At 44.2% G+C, this 13,955-nt stretch overlaps 1 long non-coding RNA gene across 1 annotated transcript; it reads right to left on the reverse strand.

The window, feature by feature from the left end:
- Window positions 1–3,284: 3,284 nt before the first annotated feature.
- On the reverse strand, window positions 3,285–13,501 carry LOC144466880 (uncharacterized). Its single transcript, XR_013493296.1, has 3 exons — window positions 13,397–13,501; window positions 8,407–8,504; window positions 3,285–6,036 (listed from the first exon to the last, which is right to left on the reverse strand). It is a non-coding gene; the product is annotated as an uncharacterized LOC144466880 (long non-coding RNA).
- Between the last annotated feature and the right edge of the window lie 454 nt (window positions 13,502–13,955).

Below are 13,955 nucleotides of genomic sequence, written 5' to 3' on the forward strand. Positions count from 1 at the left end.
CCGGCCTTGGCTGTGGCATCCCGAAATGTCAAGAGCAGAAGCAGGAGGATACCTTGAATACATCGTGACAGTGACGACTTGGGAGGACATGTTGGAATTTTAACCCTGCGTCCTCAAAGGAAACTTAAAATTATGAATTAGGTAATGACAGTAATCTCAAGACAGCACACACACACATGCACGCACAGAGGCAGCATGCAGTCATACATGCACCTGTCTCTGCTAAGATTGAAACTCTCAGCCAGTGATGGACAAGAACAGACGAAACAGCGACGTCATTTCATTCACTAAAATGGCTCTCACACAGACACACACACACACACACACACACACACACCTCAGTGTAACACATTCTTACAACCAACCAAGGACAGAAGATGGAAATATGGCGGTCAGACCCCCTTGCCCCAGTATGTGTGTGTGTGTGTGTGTGTGTGTGTGCGCGTGTGGCATGATCTACACTGACTATATTAGGCCAGTCTGTTTCTAGCACAGTGAGCACACAGATACAACTGTGATGTCACAGTCACGCTGGGTAGGCATGACTCTACGTCTTATCTCTCTCCACTGCCCTGCTGTAACGTGTTTGCACCCTCCTGTTTCTGTGTGTGTGTGTGTGTGTGTGTGTGTGCTTATTACCCCGTGATAACCCTGAACTCTGTGTGACTCGCGGGGATACCTCAGCAGCAGCTCTGGTGACAGACAGGCACCTCTGAGTGGAGAGAACCAACCACAGCGGGCTGAGTTGTGATGTGTTTAGGTGATGCTTGAATTTTCCATTACTTCTGCTATAGTGTCTCTAATTACATCACACAGAAATGCTTCTGCTGTGACGCACTGGTGAACTAATAGGTTAAGCTATATAAAGTAATAGCTGTCATAACAGTAGTGTTGGTGCCAGAGGAAGTATTAAAGGATAATTCCTGTTTATTACTGTCTTATTTTCTGATAATTTGACCTGTCAGATTCGTTTTTCTCCTCCACATAAGTTGGGCTCTGAGTTTGCGACCTGTCACGTGTGCTTCCTGTCCTATTGGACTTAATTTTAAAAAAAAATGAGAATATTTTAATAAATCAGAATTATCATAGAATCAAATTTTATAGTAAAACGTTGAAGTGAAAACCATCATTTTTGTTATTCTCATTATGAAGTCGTCAAATACTGCAGTGATTTCAGCGTCAGACTGCGACGCCAAACGCCAGGTGTTTTACCGACATTGTAAGTTTATTTTGAAATAAACAAAAAGTATGCATCTAACGCTCAGAAACTGTTCATTTCCTGTGAAAACGGACGTGTGTTTAAAGAGGACACACTGCATGTAACAGGTGTAAATTGACACGGCGTCCTAGAATGTCAACAACAAATGCAGGAGGGCGTCATATGTGGATGTGGGGAGTTGAGATGAAAACATGCTGGACAAAAAACATAAAAATGCTCCCATGATATGAGTGTGACATCAACAATGTCACGAGCGTGTAAACCTACGTATGTGTTTGTCTGTTTGCTGCATGACAGCATTGTGACTCCTTTAAAGGAACCCACTGGTGTGGCGCTCCACCCTGTCATCCCTGCCCTGTGAGTCCCTCTCCTCTCCACTCCGCCTTTCCTCTCTGTCCTCCCCCTTTCCTCTTCCTCTTCCCTTCGGAGGTGTCAGAGGAAAAACAGCCACAGTATGAGCCTCCCTCTCTCCCTCGCTCCTCCACAACCACACAACGTGGGCTATGTGAAGGCAGTGACTCCGTTGCTGGCTGGCCCACTCACAGGATATAAGAGCCGCGAGCGCTGCCAAGGCGGTGAGGGGTCACACTGTGGAGAATGTGTGTGTGTAATAAGACGCAGTGTGTGAGGACTGTGTCACACATGAGCTCCCCCGCTGGCTGGTGGCTGTCTGAGCAGCAACAGCAACAGCAGACGCCCTCATCCTGACGCTACAGGGCGGAGAGGGCTTCTTGTGAAACATTCCTCTCTCCCCCACCGCTATGACCAGCGTTTCCTGTTCTCACTTCCCTGTCCTTCCCTTCTCCTCGCCTGCCTTCCTTTTCGCCTGTCCCACCTCCGCCTTGCCTCCACACGCCAATGTTGTACCCTCCCTCAGCATTTCCCACCGCCCCATCTACCGCTGCTCCACACCCCTGGCTCCAGCCCCCCCAGCCCCAGACTGGTGGACTCCCTCTGTGTTTCCTGGAGAACCACCTTCTATTATCAGAGTGATGGCCCAGCCCAGGAACACCACTGCTGCTGCTGCTGCTGCTGAGCTGCTGAGCTCTTTTTTATTCACTCCATAAATAAGAAAATATGACCATAAAAAAATCAGTTTCGCAATGTTTTTAGGAATAAAATGTTTAATAAATCAGGCTGTGAATGATACATAAACAAAGCCCTCAGGATATAGATAAAATAAAACTGGAAAGTTTGGAGGACGTAGGTGCTACTGAAGCAGAGATGTGAAGTATGAGGAGAAAAACCTGCTGTCCTGCCTTAATCTGAGCATTTGGTTGTAAAATGGTTCAAAATGTCTGCAACAATTTCCTGAAGTCCAACATGACATCTTCAATTTTCTCGTTTTGTCAGAACAGTCCGAAACTCCAAAAAATATCCAGTTTACTATCAAACACAACAAAGGAGAAACAGCAGATCAACATAATTTATGGATAATGAAAATCACCATTAGTTGCAGCCTCGGTCTAAGTGCCGATTCCACCCTACAAAAGAATCCAATTTCACAGGACATGCCGAATATTTTCCTTGGAGGCATTTGGCACGAAACTGGACAGATTTCAAAACACAGAAAATGTTTGCACCAAATATTTCCTGTCAGGAGCTTCATCACTGATTCCAGCTCAGAAAAACCTGCATCAGTCACATGCTTCCTGTGATCACAGTATCTCACTGTCCAGGGTGAATTATCCAGTAGTGTAATGTAATTAAGTAATAATACTTTGTTACAGTACTTAGGTATCTTTGGGAGTATCTGTACTTTACATGAGTTTTTAAATTTCTGTCAACCATCACTTTTACTCCGAAACATTTCCCTAATCTGTTGATTATTTCTTTGATTAGTCGACTAATCATTTCATCAAAAAATGTGTTAAAATGTTGAAAGATGTCGGTCTGTTTCTCCCAAACCCCAAAATGATGTCATCTAATGTCTTGTTTCATACTCACGCCAAAGGGTTTTAGTTCACCGTCATGGGAGAGTGTGTAAAGCTGCCAATATTTGAACGTAAGAAGCTGCAATAAGAATATTTTGGGTACTTTCATAGTACTTTTCTATGAAAAATGACTCACACCTTTTAGTTGACTACTAAAATAGTCACCGATCATTTTAATAGTCGATTAGTCATCGATTAGTCGACTAATCATTGCAGCCCTAGTTGGGAGCTGGAGGGTAACTGGCTCAAGTCCCTATCTGGATCCAATATAGAGTGTGAATTAGTAGCTGGAGAGGTGCCAGTTCACCTCCTGGGCACTGCCGATGGGCCTCTGTGCAAGGCACCACTCTGACATCCCTCCATTTAATGCATGTACAGGTCCTGTTTGTGCATGTGTGCGTATGAAAACAGAGTGACAAAATTCAATTTCCCCTCAGGGATTAATGAAGAATAACTTCTCCTAGTTACGTACTACAAAATAGGGAAGGAAGGATGAAGGAAGAAGGAATAGATGGATGACTGAAGGAAAGGGGTTACAGAAAATCTGGACTTTGTTTTTAAACCAATGGTTCCCAACTGGTCCAGCCAAAAGGTCCAGACTCCCTTCAGTGATCAGTTCAGGGTCCACATAGTTTAATATATTCAGCATCATATTGCGTTTGGCCATGTCATCAAACGTTCACTGACTCTGTGAAGAAGCTCTCCATTAGTCACTACCTCTACAGTAGTAAATAGCACTTCAGAATAAAAGCTCTGTGTCGCATATTCACTGCTCGACCCACCAGTTGGGAACCACTGCCTTAAATCTAAGCTTTAACTATAGACCTCTTTTTCTTGAAACGTAAAGTACGCTCCATTTTTAATGTTATGTACATGTTACGAAGAAATAACTTAATAATCCTAGCACACTAGCATTTACTTGTACTTTTCCTTTCAATACATAATTACATTTAATATAATCAAATTTCTTTGGATGCTTAAGTACAGTAAATATCAGATACTTTAAGACTTTTACTGAAGTGATATTCCAATAGGTGATTTTAACTTCTACCAAAGTCATTCTCAAGTGTGGCGTTCAGGTGCGTCATCAACCACTGAAATTATCATCCTGCACATACAGTAACAATCATGAATTGTAATAGTGTTTACATACAGATCAGGTCTTCCGATATCCTTTCAATCACCTTTCGACAGCAGCAGCTCCACTGAGCTCGTTTAACTGAGAATCTGAGACATGATTTTGCAGTTATTGGAGTAAACCAACTCTCACACAGACTTGTTGATGAAAGCCACATTTGTGCGAGCGCGAGTCCAGAAACGTGTTTACTAACCCGGCACAATCACCACTGACGAATGCTCCCCATCACTTATGACTAATGGACTATGCATATGCATGTTCATGCACAAGTGTGGAATGCGAGCATGTCATTCACAGCAGATTAAATGGACATGCAGCATGGGGGTTCTGTTTTCTCAGCTCCTTCTTTCAGAGAGCAGACAGAGTGAGAAAGAGCAAGTGGTTCCAGCAGATGGGGCCGGGGCTGATACGGCCATCTGTCTCAGAAGTGCAAGGAAATGAGAAGACGGCTGTGCAGAGCCTTTCTATAGCTATATGGGAAGATTTAAGGGTAAAAAAAATACAGAAGTGATTTGGGAGGTTGCAGAGCTGCTGCAGCAAGTCAATTGTTTTCCGTACAGCGTTTTAAATAATTCAAAACTAGCATCACTGAAATACAAAGAAAGGAAGATGCAAACTACATTCAGGTGTCCTCTGCCATCTAAAAGACTTTGTAACCACGTCTGAAATCTCAGCAGCCATTAAAGTATCGGCGAGTTTTTCTCCAGAATCTTGACACCCTCTGAGGCTCCATCACTGTCTCTGCTATCTGCCATTTCAGCAGTTACATCTTCTCCTCTCACTGATTCTCCGGGACAACTACGCTCCTCATAATAAACTTTCTCCGAATGCTGGCAGGGAGAGACTCTAGCAGTGTGTTTCTTCCCTCAGCGGTCTCTTGTCTGGGGGCTCCGCAACAGGCTGACTCACAGCCCCGGCCCACTCTTCCCTCCCACTCCTCCCTCCCACTCAGCCCCAGCCGTACCCCAGCGTGGGAGGCAGCGCAGCCCAGGACCAGAGCCTCCGGCTGGGCACACACACACAGCCAGCACGGGCCCACGGCTCTGGAGCTTTGGCTTTCATTCCCCGCACCCACACAGAAACAAAAACACACACAACACACACACACGCACACTGCCTACCCACATGCAGTACCCACACTGATTTTTAGAGCACCTCTTTAATGATGTCATGTGCCTTACATCTGAAGGGAGCAGAGGCAGGGGAAACACGTGGGAGTGTGTGGGCCGTACATGCTGTACGTGTGTGTGTGTTTGTGTGTGAATCACGCTGCCAGATTATTCTTTTTTTGGTTTACATTACCAAAATGTTTTATGTGCACATGTGCTGTTGGCTACTGTAAGTAAAGAGCCTCTAACACGGCTGAGCTCAGGAGGTTGCAGTTTATTTTTAAACCGCAGCTTCAGGGGAGGATTTTGATCTAATGAAAGGACACTGATGAGGGTGATGAATGGTTTTTAGATGTAGCAGATGCATTGGGATGTGTAGTGTTTTATGAGAAGAGACTCCAGTAGAATTTTGATCAAAACTCTTTTCACACAGAGCAAAAGTGCATTAACAAAAATCTCAGTTTGTCAAGGACAGTCTGGTTTCCACTGCCTGGGCTAACTTTTCCATTTTGTAAATGAATTCAGGCTATTTCTGCATCAGTTAAAAAGATAAAAAGATAATGTGTGATGCTTACCAGCAGGACAGGAGCCCTCGATCGCCACGGTTTCGCTGATGTGCATCACGAAGAGTTCAGGCTGTGAAAAAAACAGGTGTCAGAGGAGCACGTCACTCACATCGTACTGCAAACATTCTCATCACTGACACCTTTATCCAACTGAAATCTACCACAAAACATTTCTTGCAAGAAATTGATAGACTTGCACAATGTCACACGTTGTAGGATGCCTGTACCGCGAAGAGGAATAATATTCAGAAGGGCCAGATTGCTCATTAGAATATCTCACATTTGTGTGTGGGCGAGCTTTTAGCAGTCCTTCTCCCTCTAGTCCCCAGCGCTGTTCCAGAAACACTGTTCCCTGTCCAATACCAACCGGGATGCTAACCCCAGTCTGTCCACTAAAAAAAAGTGAATCCAAGCACCCACTTCTGTCCAAGTTTCTAGTACAGTATATGACATAACAACTTTTTACACCCAGAACCCCTGAAATGCTCAGTCTGTTTCTTCATCTCCCTCCATGAGTACACAGCGCTCACTCTGCCTGAAGCTGCATCCACATCATGTTATTGATCATATTGGAAATGCACACTATAAACCACAGCGTATAACGCTTTAATTTAACAGGCTGTCTGTTCTGCATATGCAGCACATGAAGGTGAGGGAGCATCATCCCATCATCATCATCATCATCATCAAGCCATGTATCTCCAGATTTTGTTTTTTAAACACTAAATGATTTCAGAAAAATTTCAGTGAATTAACTGAGGGTTTGTTGGATTTAATTTGTAAAACAACAGAAGCAACTGAACCTAAAACTATAGTTAAAATCATCCCACGACTAGAAACCATGGATTACCAGAACCATCTGGAAACATGCACCATTATAAAGCAGCAGCCTACAGTGTTAGAAGAGGCAAAACTACGATGCATGCATGACAGGACTCGTGACAAATAAATATATGAGTGATTGGCTCCAGGGGTGTAGCTCCAAATTCTGCATCATACACATGAGCAAACTCTGTGGGCCCCCTCTCCTGCCCTCTCTTGAACCATGTCTCCTTCACGCACCTTTTGATTTTTCATTTTTTAATTTGCAAAGTCAGTTTGCTTTCTTTGCCTTTCCTTTTTTTTGGAACCCTGATTTCTCTTTCTCTGGTGAAGACATGACAGTGTGAGCAGACACTCGCTCAGCTCGAGCTGTGTTTAGAGACAAATCCTTGTGCAGAGGCGGACTCAACCATGTTGCACCTTCAAGGGGCCTCAGAGAGCCGACTTATTCAACCAATTTTAATTTACTTGTGGCACTAATTTCTAAGAAATTAAACAATTGTTAACAAAACCAAACTTTTCATTGCATGCTTTTTGAGTGGCCCCCTACCCTCAGGGGCCCAGTCCTACTTTCCCCCCTCTCACTACGACGCCCCTGATTGGATCATCTGAGGAATGCAGTGTCACAAAGTGGACATTTTTAAAGGTTTTTCACAAGTATTTTGCAGCCAGTTATCACCAGAGCTGAATGAATTTACAATTCTGTAGACACTATAAATCCAAATGCTATTTGATGTGCTTTTATAATCCATCAATGCAGAGTTTTGCAAAATCAAACAGATAAAAGAACATTCATTTGTAGGAAATTAAATGTAAAATTGGGAGTAGACATTAGTGGCACATTAATAACCACTGAGTTCCAACTACATGTCACCATTGCCCCCTGTTGGATACAGCAACACTGTAAGACTGAGGGCGCATGGTTTTAATTAGAGTCCTCTGGGAGAAATGATTTTTAAAAGAAAACAAAAAATGTTAAAAGTTTATAAGAAAATTGTCACTGCCGCTGAATTAGCAAATTGCATGATACTTGCTTTATAAATCACTGTATCACTGATTGAATTATGTGAGAGGAAGCATCACAATCAGTTTGCCTGCCTGTCTGTCTGTCTGTCTGTCTTCCCTCCGCTCCCCCTGTCTGTCTGTCTGTCTGTCCCGGAGTCACGGGGTCTCCCCCGGGGTAAACGCATTCCAAAACAAGAATTTCCTCCAGCCCAACTCACATACCTCCTCTCCTCCTCTCTGTCTCTCTTTCTCTGTCTCTCGCGCACGGACGCGCACGCACGAGCTTGCGTGCTCACAAACACACGCACGTGAAGAGTGCACAATGGTCTTGCCAGAGCCACAGAAGACCACACACTGTTGCGATGCCATGTTCAACAGTCTCAGCACACTGCTGCTGCTCGATCACACACCGGCGCGCACACAGTCACAATTAATTATAAAATCCAATTATATTTTTTTAAAAAGTGGCATTTATTCTGAAACATAGCAGGAAAAGCTCGTGCGTAAAATCTCATTTTGTTAATCGTTATTTGTGGATTGATTTTAAGAATACTAATATTAATAAAAGCTGAACATTTAAATTTGAAATCTTAAAGACAATATTAAATTGTACCTGTGTCCTGTGGTGTTGCTCGGCGGTCGGAGTTGCAGAAGAAAAACAGCCCGATTTGCAGACACCTTCCTCGAGCGCAGCGCTCCTGGATCTATCCGCTGCACGCACACACACACACACACACACAGAAACACACAAGAAGCTCAAACAAAACATCACCGACGGCTGAGCACAGAAAGTTTCCGTAAATCAAGCAGAGACAGCCGCTGATATATGCGAGAGAAAGGAGGAGGATCGATGCATCACGTAGTAATATTGCGCTCTTACTCATCTGAGTGTGTGTTATCTGTGTCTGCCTCACTGCCTGCCTCACTGCCTGCCTCACTGCCTGCGGGGCTTTCTCACCGGATCGATCGGAAATGCCACTGACTGGCTCAGCTGCCTCGGAGTGGAGGCTGCCTGCCCCAAACGCACATCAGCCGGCCGCTGCTTCGTCCCCGCGATGGCCGAGAGTCGACCTCAGCCCGCAAGAAATCCCCCCACGCCGCCCCCTCGGGCTCCGGGGACCGTCCCGGTGCGCCCTGACGACCGCGGAGACTAATAGCTGAATAGTGATGCCACTGTCGGTGACAACACCGAAAGGTGCACAGGAAGAGTAGAAGTGAAAGAGAAGAGGAAGGAGAAATTTCTATAGTAGAGTCAGTTGCTAATAACAGAAGTAAATCAAATTAAAAATGTTCTTTAACAGCAGATTTCATAAACTATCACGCACCGCAATAATGCACATCCTTACCACACAGTAACGAGCCAAATATTTCATATTATAATTATATTTTTCTTCCAAAAAACCCCAATAAAACTCAGAATGATTTAGGAAATTTATCAGCTCTCCAAAGCAAATACATTTTGAATTTCCTTCCTCTTTTTATCTCATAATAAAGATTTCAAGAACTGAAACAAAAACTCTTTTCCCATTTCTATCCTCACCTCTAAACAGAATCAGATTCATGTTTTTGTCTTTGCATTGTGCAAAGATTTCTCATATAAAAAATGGTGCCCAAAGTGGGGGTCCAGGAGCCTCCAGGGGTCCTTGAGATATTTCCAGGAGGTCCCCAGCAAACTGAGCAAAAGCTTTAATTTCATTCTGCGCCCAACAGGTGAGCGTGGAGCGACGGCTGTCAGAGATTTCACATCATCTGCATCTACAGTAGTCTGGGATTTATGAAATGCTAATTTGCAAGACCCCTGTGTTATCGCACCAGGACCAAATAGCCTCTCTGCAGACGCGTTAATGCTTTTAAGAATGTCACAATTATCATAAAACCTTTTAAAGACCAGCTTCGTCTTTCTCTTGTGCCATTTCCTTTTAACTAACTCGTAATTGCTCACAGAGAACAGGTTGAGAGGTGAGGAGTCGCGCTCGGCACAGTATCTTTACAAATGAACTAAAAAGCACAAAGAAAAATAACAGTGAATTATCTGAGGCTATTCACACTTCTGCTGCAATTAAATTTACAATGAGGCTCCTCTCTTCTTCAAGTCAGTTCTAATCAAACACTAAATGTGAAACATCGAAAAACCATAAGCTGACTGAGAGCTGTCTGTCTCATGCTGCTCTCCCTTTTGGGGAAATACACCTGCAGTGGGATTGTACCTGCTCACCTAAATTTATGCGTCGACATTTGTGTGAATTTCCTGCGAAATGTGCGAGATGATCTGTCATTGCTCACCTGCTCCTTTCCCTCCCCTCTTCGCTTTCACGGGCTGCCTCATCACTCTCAGTCTGAGAGTGTTTTTTTTTTTTGCTACAGCAATCTGGGAAATTAACAAATGTTTTCGCTGCCTGTTGTCTCTCTCCGCTGGCACAGGTTGAGGAGGTATGAGGTCTCTAAACCACACCGACAATATTACCAGCATCATGACTGGAGCTTCATATTGTGAAATTCCCTGAATAAATTACTCTGCCCACTCTTTCTCTTATCTGGTTATGAGTACAGTTATGACCTCAGTTTCTGGTATTTGGGATGGGTATTTCTTCAATGTAAACTTCCCAGAAATATTGCATATTTTAATTTCTGTAAAATTAATTTAACCCTTCACATGACAGCGAAAACACAAGAAGCTATAATTTAGCTTTGGCTGATGATTACTGTGACACAGTGGCAGGTTTTTCATATCTTACAAAGAGCTTTGTGATGAGCGGCGCTTGATTAAATTCACTTGATAAGTCATTTGATGAACTGACACGAATGTTGCTACTGACTCAGATGATTGAATTCACCCTAACACTGCTTGGAAGTTCCTTAAATTCACAATTAAGATGTTGAATTTACTGTTGAGTGTTCAGTCATAATGGGCTCTCATAATTGAAGCTGATAAGCAGGAAATCAGACACGCTTGGATGCTTCTACTGTGTCATCCTGAGCCAAAGAAATCCATATCTACAGTACGCACTTTCCTCATTGTGAATCCAATAAATTTATGGCAAATTGTTTAAAAAAATGAGATTAACTGCACATAAATTGAGATTTAAAAGCAAGAAGATGGCTGTATCTTTTAGAAACACTCAATAACAAACTCATAACTTTTTTTTTCCATGACTCACACACACACACACACATAAACACACACACACCAATTTGCAACAAGCTCAGTGTGACACTGGAGGACCTGTGAAGTAATTTGGGGATAATCCCTCAGTTTCCCCTTCGAGTTTCTCAGCAGAGAGGGGCTGTGTTTTTGATTCTGTATTGATCTGACTGAGTGAGCAATATTGATTCCAGGTCAACACAAACGTCCCCTCATCCCCCCTAACCCCCCCCCCCCCCTCCCCCCACCACACATCATACACACAGCGAGCGTGCAGCGGGACATCAGAGGCACCGGGAAAAGTTTGACCTGTAACGTCCACTGAACTTTTGTGTCTGGACGACAAACACCTGATGAAATTGGAGATACCGGGCTGGCTTTGAAGTCAGAGATAATTTGCAAAGGCGTGTTTCACGTGGGAGCGTTTGATAATGCTTTGCTGAAATGGTGAACCCAGTGTTTCTGGAGGAAAAAGTCAATTTGGTGCAGAAGTTTGAAATCTTTGCATTCTTTCCAGCGCTAATGGATTTCATAAAGTGGCACTTTAGAGCTGAAATGCTTTATCTCAAACGTTCTAACAGCAATCGTCTTTCAAGACTCCGCCAGTTGCTGTTTTACGAGCCCATTTGACAACTCAGCCCTGGTTGATCTTTTACACACGAAGCCTACAAAGGAGCCACGCCGCTCCGTCATTCTTGGAGAATTTGTCACTTGCAGAACTCCCCTCGGTGGTTTTGAAAATTCAAGTCAGTAGCGTACCATCGAAGTCAATGGTTTACCATTGAAGTCACTGGTGCACCACAGTGGTGGTAAGGCTACAGCACCTCCACCAGTGTGTTTCAGCGCTGGTATGTTGGCTCCCAGGCCCATTGTGTATATGAAGGCAGAGGTGTAGTGTGTGTTTTCACTGTCTCCTCCCTGGGAATTCCCCTCTGTTCCAGGCTCTAACAGCCTGTTGGAGCTGCAGCTGTACACATGTGTGTGTGTGTCAGGATGTATACACAGTTATTCGCATTTCAGTGCACGTGTAGGCATGCGTTAATGTAAGCGTGCGTGTGTATGTGTGTGTGTTTCCTCCCTGATTCCCAGGGTTCTGCGGAGTTAAACCCTCTTAAATGTCCCCCTGGCTTTTGTCCTCACGTTTCAGCTGAATTTCCCCGCATTCATCCCACCATTCAGACTCTGTGTGTTCGAGCGCTCAGGAATGCGCTGGGTTTGACAGGCGCCTGAACTGTGTGTGTGTGTATATATGCGTGTGCATGTACACGCGTGTAAATGAGCGTACAACAGAAAGAAAGACGGAGAGGTTTTTTGGAAAGGGGAGTGGATTTTTCTTTTTCTTTTTTTCCTCCTCCACCTCCTTTTGATGCAAAGGTGGACTCGGAAACACACAATCACCTTACCTTTGCGCACACATACTTTTCACCTTTCTGTGCACACACACACACACACACACACACACACACACACACACACACACACACACACACATGCACACTCAACACCCACACACACTTCGAGTCACATGTGCTCTCACTCAAAGAGAGCTCTGCACCCACTCACCCTGACACCCACACAACCACCCACACACTCACGTGCACTGCCAAATAGCTCTCACTCTTTACCCTCCCACCCTATCCCCTCCCCACCCACCAGCACTGAGCACACACACATGTCAACACACTAACACACACACACACACACACACACACGGTTTCACACTAAGTGCCGGGCATGCGCCTGATCTGGTTTCCTCTTTGCTTTGCGAGCGACCCGCAGTGATAAAATAAACACAAATACGTGATAATCACATTCCAGACATTTCTCTCCTGCCGGTGGGAAGTTTCAACTGGTTTTCTGCAAGAGTTGGTTTGACTGTGTGTGTGTGTGTGTGTGTGTGTGTGTGTAACCCCGGAGAGAAAAAAGGAGAAAGAAAATGAGAGAGAGAGGGAACAAAGAGAAATGGGGCGAAGTCTCACACATTCCTCAGTCCTGCTGCCAATATACTACCAGTATACTAGACCATCACAGCTACACACACACACACACACACACACACGTACGGCAAGCAACAGCCAGATCTGAATAAAAGCTCCTCATTTGCACTACATCTGTGGCATCAATCAAACATTTTTTGCAAATCATATCGTGCACAAAGCAAATAAAAACTTCTCCTGACAGTGGCATCATCAAACCTTAAAATAAAATTAAATATAAAAAGCACTGCATGAGATTTAAAAGCTGGAAAGGTGAGATACGAAATGCCAGTGAGTGAAAACACAAAAAATTGCAACTCCTCTGAATGCTAAGCTCCTGAAAAGCAACAAGAAGAAGACAGTCCTACCTTGTGTTATTACTGATTTTTTTTTTTTTCTGTAAGAGCAGCGAGTGTGTGTAAAAGAGGCTTCAGACGTGAGAACAGGAGACTTGTGTTGAAAGAGTAGCCGTAGATGGGACTTACCTGAGCACATGGCCCGCATGGCATGCACACTTCCTCAGTCAACACGCTTTGTTTCTCCTCCTCTCTGCTGCTGCTGCATGCTTCTCCATCTGTCTGTCTCTCTGCGTCTCTCTTCTTGTCTTTCTCCCCCTTCCCCTCTCTATCTCTCTCCTCACTCACTCCCTCCCTCCCTCTCTGTCTCTCCTCCCCTCTCGTGCTCTCCGAGCCCTCTTCTCTCACTCTGCTGCTCTCTTCAAACTTCTTTATTCTGGAAAAAAACAAAAAACTTGTCCCTCATTTTGCACCTTCTTCTCTGCCTCTTGCGCTCAATAAAGTTGTCCCTCTTTATGCAAGTGAGAGTGATCCATGAAGGCAGTCCTAACTACAATGTGTCTCTCCTCCCCCCATGCCGCATGCTGTGTGTGTGGATATATATTTATATATATGTGTGTGTGTGTGTGTTGCTTCCTTGCCAACCATTCACCTCCACACATATGTCTTTAAACATTTTCTCGCTCTCTCTATTAGTCGTCTTTCCTGTCTTTAACTTTTCTCTCTCGCACACACACAAACGTCGCTC

This window comes from Epinephelus lanceolatus, chromosome 14 (genome assembly GCF_041903045.1).
Source record: "Epinephelus lanceolatus isolate andai-2023 chromosome 14, ASM4190304v1, whole genome shotgun sequence".
Lineage (NCBI taxonomy): Eukaryota > Metazoa > Chordata > Actinopteri > Perciformes > Serranidae > Epinephelus > Epinephelus lanceolatus.